This window comes from Pseudonaja textilis, chromosome 4, assembly GCF_049901715.1.
Source record: "Pseudonaja textilis isolate UNSWEBS1 chromosome 4, rPseTex1.2, whole genome shotgun sequence".
In the NCBI taxonomy this organism is placed as follows: Eukaryota; Metazoa; Chordata; class Lepidosauria; order Squamata; family Elapidae; genus Pseudonaja; species Pseudonaja textilis.
Genome location: NC_141993.1, coordinates 2,619,272 through 2,626,344, shown reverse-complemented (window position 1 = coordinate 2,626,344; position 7,073 = coordinate 2,619,272). Strand labels below are relative to the sequence as shown.

The 7,073-nt window shown below is 40.3% G+C and overlaps 1 long non-coding RNA gene across 1 annotated transcript; it reads right to left on the bottom strand.

The window, feature by feature from the left end:
* Positions 1-729: 729 nt before the first annotated feature.
* Positions 730-6,789, bottom strand: LOC148125737 (uncharacterized). The gene is made up of 3 exons (XR_015743680.1): positions 6,553-6,789; positions 1,208-1,377; positions 730-934 (listed from the first exon to the last, which is right to left on the bottom strand). It is a non-coding gene; the product is annotated as an uncharacterized LOC148125737 (long non-coding RNA).
* Between the last annotated feature and the right edge of the window lie 284 nt (positions 6,790-7,073).

Sequence of the window (7,073 nt, the reverse complement as noted above, 5' to 3'; positions counted from 1 at the left end):
CTGTTATAAAAACAGAACCAGCACTGGTTGGAAAGACCAACTTAGTAGAGATCTTTAAAATATTGACCAGGCTGGTCTCTTCTCCTATTTAACAGTTGGACAGAAAAGATAGATTCAGTAAACAAGGACAATTGTATCACTGTCAACATGCGTTTGCTCCTATACCTAAGTCTAGGAGTTCTGTTAGATCTGAAATTTTTGTAGTAGGCCTATAGAGTGGCCAAGTCCAACCTGAATTCTTCTGAAAGTCTACCGAAATTGATGAAAGGTACTGAAATTTCTATTCAAAAACTGGTATTGGGAAACATTTCCCAGCATCCTAAATGTCAATTCCCTTCTTACATCCTTGCGACAGGCATATTGGCTTGGTTAGAGACACACAGCATAGTTGCCAACTTGCCCTGAGACTGCCAGAAAAAGTTAATGTGGAGTTCTGGTCTCCTCCCAGGATGCATTTGGGCTGCTGCCCATAATGATATGTATAATTGCAAAGGCCTGCCAAAAAAAGCAGGCTGGATTTAATTGAGTCAACACACTGCTATTAATAATAAATGGCAGAGGCTTTGCTATTAATCACTCATGTTGGCTTTATAGCAGGCAGTGTAAGGTATCAAACAACACCTTTACAATGGTACACTAAAAACTTATCAGGAGTAATATACACCTGCTCTGATTTAAAAAAAAAAGAACAAACAAACAAGAAAGAATGCTCATTTCTAGAGCCTCAGTTTTGTTTTTGCCCCACATATGTCTTGTGAAAGGAAGCAGGCTAGGTGTATACAATAGAAAAGTGTGGGGCATGGTAATCTCTTATTTCCCCTTATTTGAAAATAGGAACCACATCAGCTCTTTTCCAGTCCTCTGGTAGTTCCACGGTGCTCTGGGATTTTTGAAAGATGGGGTACAGTGGTTCTGAGATGACACCAGACAGCTCCTTTAGAAATATGGGGAAAACAATGTATTTATGTTATAGCTTTTTAAAAATGATTTATGCATCAACAAAATATTGAAAAATGTAAAAATAAAAAAGCCAAAAACTATACAGCAACTATTAAAAACTTTTTACTAGTATTATTTGGTTAAAAAAATAATGTCCATGTTCAATATTTATATCCAAAAGTCATATATAGAAATAGAGTTAACTGAATACAAATTACTTCAGAATATAATTAATAAAATGAAAATCAAATATATCCTTATATCCTACCTTTGTACCAGCATTCAGAGTGGTATATATGTCCTCCCTTCTCCAGTTTTCCTCACAACACCACCCACTGACTGGCCCAAAGTCATTTATGGAGCTTCCATGGCTGAGGCAGATGAGAATCTGGGTCTTTCTACTTCTAATCCAGCACCTTAACTACCACATCAGACTGGCTGTGTGAGAAAATTTGAAAAACAAAACAAAACCATTCTTAACTACAGGTAGTCCTTGGGTTCTGATAGCAATTTGGAATTGCCATCACTAAGCAATGTGGTTGTAAAGCTCACTATTGCATTACCATGCCACGTAATGATGGCAGTTCTAAGCAGTCCTGACTGCTATCATTAAATGAGGAACTTGTATGACCATGATTTTTGACTTCCTGTCATCTTCCTCTTTGACTTTACTTGTGGGAAGCCAGCAGGGAACATTGGAAACTGCGATCATGTGACTGTGGGGATGCTACAGTGACCAGAACTCTGAGGACTTGAGACCCCTCGTTCTGTGCTATCCCACGTTTGAAAGATTGCTGAACAAGATGTCATAACCTGAAGACCATCTATAAAGACAAATTCACTTTTCAGCCAAGACTCTTTTGCATATTTATGTACCAGTGATTCAAAGAAAGATGTATTGTAGATCAGTAAACCGATTATTTTATGTATCATTTTATGAGTGTATTAGGAAGAAATTGATAATGAAACTATACTAGAATTAATGACCAAAACCATTTATCAACATTTCGCATCCACCCACAACTTATTCTCCATGAAAGACTAGCTCAGGCCAATGGAGGTTCAGCATCTTGCTTCTTCCTGGGCTTTAAAATTCCCTCACCACATTAGCTTTCACAGGGGAAAAAAAGGTTGTCTTTCTCCTCATTTTAAGCCTGATGCCAAGGTACTCCAACCTTGGAATACTCTGATTAAATAAGACAAAGGAATCTTTAGAAATTGCATACATTATACCAGAAAAACTAAAGCATGAGAAACAAAAAATAAGAAAAAGAGTCAGGGAGTATGTTAGAAATATAAAAAAGCCAACAGAATGTAGGTCCCCAATGAAGAGTAAATGATGAGGTAGTTATGATTGATGGTTTGGAACCATTACTTCTGAACATCTATGTTTCGTCTGCCTTCTCTCAGAAAGAAATGGAGCCCCAGTTGATCATACCATAGTTATGCCACTGGGGGAAAGGGACAACAGCTTAGTGTCTACCAGAGGATCTCCAACAGTCTAGCAACTAATCAGTTCATGTGACAGCCCATTCCACTGGCTGACACTTGTATAATCTGGAGGTTCCTCCCAAAGCTGAGCATGAATCTCTTTGAATGCTAAATGTAGCAGAATTATAGATTTCTGAAGCAAAGAAACATATTTTCTTGAGGTAGCCAAAAGTTACATTCTCCAAGTTAGCTGTCATGACATACTACTGTGATGACCCAGGGCGTGGCAAGAAAGCAAGACAGCCAGAGAACAGGTCTGCAAAACAGTAACCAGGGTAGCAGTCCAGTAAGCAAGTTTTGCAAGAAGTTCAGCAAAGCAGGCAACTGGGCAAGCCCCACTAGACAGAGCACAGAAATCTCCAGGCATCAACAAGTACTCATGTGGCTCCACAGATTCAATGCTTGTTCCCGACAAATGCCCCTCCCACAGGCATCTCCTTACATCTCAGTCCCCAGGTGTGCCTTGTGAAGTGGGGCGGGGCACTCTCCTCCCTTGTAGCCCGCTCAGTCTGTGTTGATCTCTCCTTCTCTCTTCTCTCCATGCTCTAGGATCAGGAGGGGTTGGGTCCTTGCTCATCACCTGAGCTCTGTTTCTCATGTTCATCTTGCTCCTGTTTCTCCCTGTCTACAAGCTGTTGTAATCCTGAAATGCCCTGGCCTGACTGGCCCAGCCAGTTCCCTCCTCGATCTCTGTCCCATTCTATTCCAGCTCATCTTCCGCTGCAGATTCAGGCTCCGGGGGTGGGGTGGGGGATAAGACGACTGACTTATATTCAGCTTGAGACCATCTACAATTTCACAAGTATATTTTTCACAAGTATTCATATCAACATAGTATGCTTTGGACTTCTGCTTCCTAAGGGTAGAACCCTGCATTTATCATAGCTTAATTTTATTATGTTATTTTCCATCCACTTTACAAGTGGTTCTCTATCCAGACTCAAGTAGAGAAACCATGTCTTCTAAAATCTTAGCTACCTATTCTATTTCTGGGTCACTTGCAACTTTTAGAATACATTTCCTGCACTTCATCATTTGAGACATTAATATAATGTTAAGGAGTGCAGGTCTCAGCATAGATGTCCTTTCCTAATTATGATGCCAAAACGAGAAACATGCAATTGATGGAATGATGTAGGCTATGCTGTGTTATACTTGCATCATTGCATCACATACCAAATGTAAACAGTGGTGTTTGCACAGACTACAATATTACAACACACATTTTGTCACTTAACCCACATACAGTTAAAAGTTCCTTGGATTTCTTCCTCAACACACCTTTCCTTATCCCAGATAACAGTCACTAAGTTGAAAGGGATCTTGGAGGTCTTCTAGTCCAATCCCCTGGTCAGGCAGGAGGTCCTATAGTATTTCAGACCAATGGTTATCCAATCTCTTCTTAAAAACTTCCAATGTCAGAGCATTTACAACTTCTGGAGACAAGTGGCTCTACTGATTAATTGTTCTAATTGTCAGGAAATTTCTCCTTAGTTCTAGGTTGCTTTTCTCCTTGATTAGTTTTCATTCATTGCTTCTTGTTGTACTTTCAGGTGCTTTGGATAATAGGTTGACTCCCTTTTCTTTGTGGCAACCTGTTAGATATTGGAACACTGTTGCCCCTAGTTCTTCTTTTCATTAAACTAGACCAGAGGTGTCAAACTCGCGGCCTGCAGGTCTGATGTGTCACGTGCTGGCACCACCCCTGCCCAGTTTAGCAAAGGGGAAAAAAGTCCTGATACGTCACATGACACCACCATGACAGTATGAATTTGACACCCTTGAACTAGACATACCCAATTCCAGCAACTGTTCTTTATATGTTTAAGCCTTCAGTCCCCCTAATCAGCTTTGTTGGTCTTCTCTGCACTTTTTCTAGAGTCTCAACAACTTTTTTTTATACTGTGACAACCAAAACTGGATGCAGTATTCCAAGTATGATCTTACCAAGGCATTGTAAAAGATATCTGGTATTTCAATTGTTTTCCAACATTTCCCAAAAGTAATGGATTGAGATTTGACCAACCGACAGTTCCTTTATAAGCAATCCAAAATTCCTTCATGACCAATCCACAATTCCTAGGATGCAAATGTTGTCTCTGGAGATCTAAATTCACCCAAGTTGGTAAGTCTTCCCAGGCTATGTTTCTGTTTAACTCCAACTGGATTCCTGGTCCAGGATGTAGGGTTTTCACAATTCCAGTCTTTTGGAATTGTGGCTGCATTGAAACATGAGATTTCTTTGCTTTGCTGGTATATAGAGTTTGGCCCCAAGGACATCTCATAAGGTGAAGTAATCTTTGTGCAGCTTGTACCAGTCATCCTTGGACAGAATGTTTGGGTGAGATTATCAGCCATCTGGGGCTTCACTTTGCTTTGTACATGGGTGATTGTGAAAGTGGCAATTTGTTTGGAGGGGATAATGAAATGCATAACTCTTCTTCTATTCTTGTACTGTGGCTGCATCCACTAGGAAAACTTTTCCCTCCTTGCAAATAATATAGGCTGGAATTGAAACAATTGAAGTATAATGCCCACCTTCCTTGTTTAGGTGATAACCTTCAGAGTCTTCTTAGTGCCCCTAGGCATGGGTGGGATTCAAATTTTTAACAACTTGTTCTGTGGGCGTGGCTTAGTTGGTGGGCATGGCTTGGTGGTCATGTGACTGGGTGGACATGGCTTGGTGGTCATGTTGTTGGGTGGGTGTGGCCAACTCAACATCACTCACATCGAGGCATGCATCTCCTCGCCTGGCCTCTCATGACTGTGGGGATGCTGCAACAGTCATAAGTTTGAAAAATGGTCATAAGTCACTTTTTTCAGTGCCATTGTAACTTTGAATGGTCACTCCACACAAAATACAAACAAAGGAGGGGGAAAAAACTCCAGAAAAGTTCCTGAGACAGAAAGTCCAGTCCTGCCAAGAATGTAATAAGGGTTAACGGAGAGGCAGTCTCTGTAAGCAGAAGCAATGGAGAAGCTGGAAATAAAATCACAAGTTGCAATCACATGATGCCTTGTTTAACAGCATAAGGTGACCCACTTAACAACTGTGGTAGAAGTGAGGTCATAAGTCTGTCACAGTGGCATGATGTTTTGCTTAATGTTTTGCATCACTTAGCAAGAGAGTTTTGTGGTCATTAAGTGAGGTCTATCTATACAAAGGAAGCCTTTCCCACATCCTATCCAAACCACCTATTCAACTGCCTGGCACCCTTGGAACTAATAGAGCAGAATTTGCTTGTCCTGTTGGATCATTGATGTCAAACTCGCATCGTCACATGACACATTACAACTTTTTTCTCCCTTCACTAAACTGGACGTGGGCATGGCCAGTGCATGATGCATCCGGCCCTCAGGCCATGAGTTTGACAGCCCTGTGTTGGATTATAGGTCTCTCACTAAGGCAGAAACCACTTTAAGACCATTGATTTACTTGTTCTTAAAAAGGAAAAAATCCAGAAAGAAATTCAGCCCAAAAGACCCCAGCAACCAAACTGAAGGGAACCAAAGCAGACTAGCTGGATCAATTGGACTGAAGCAGATCACTAACCCTGACTGTACCAACTCAAGCCACTTCTTTATGGAATGACTTGTGCAAGCAAAAGGAATAATCACGTTCGTTATGGAACCTGAAGCTATCTTTGAACTACCTTAAAAATGGATCAATTCCGAGGAACAGATGAGGATATATCAAGTCATAAGTGGGGTGCTTTGACACCTGGATAAGAAGACTAGATGGAGTATGTGCATGGGTTTTCAAAACACCTTTTTCCTGATCTTAATCTCAGCTACAACTAGAGTTCAGTCAGAAATCAGCACAAATTTGGCAGAGAGTTCGTAGCCATTTACATCCCAAGGGGCCTGCAGAAGAGCCATCCTTCCCAGAAGGTTGGGTGGGATTTTCATTTCTCCCTTAAGTAAATAAGACAAATTCTCCAAAATAAAATTCTGGCCTGGAGTGAGAGAGAACGAACAGCAATTTAGTCATAGATACATAGTGTACACATTCACACCCTGCTATTAAATTCTTCAACATAAAGAGAACCATGAAGACTTCAGGAAGCTTCAAACAAGGTATAAAAGGAATACAGTGTATAAGAAAGAGCAAAGGGACCTTACCTTGAAGTTGACAGAAACTACCCATTTCCTTTTTTCCATCCTGTAAATATCCACGTACAAAGGGATACATTTTCTGTGCAGGCAAGCAAATAATCTACATGCAACAAAATCCTCTGAAACTATAGAGCTGAACAAACTAAATCATTTAAAGGAAAAAAGAGTATCTTTCTCAGCACTGACTTTCTAACAGATTCCTTGAATATGAATACAAATATTTATCACTATTTTTAAAAACAAAACAAATCAACCCTCATTCCTGCACCAGACAATTTCTTTAAAGTCCACTGCATTCTATAACTGATTTTTTTCCCCTCTTATTCCTTATATACATAACAAACCTGAACCTCAGGAGAAATTCACTCCATTGTTAGAAATAGCCAAAACTGGCTTGCAACGAGCAAAGATGCCAAGATTTTGCACCTTGCTCTGTGACCTAAAGCAAAAATGACATGAACATTGACAAATTTGACAAGGAAATTTGTGCAAAAAACAACTTCTATTTGGCTAGCCAAGCAGCAAAT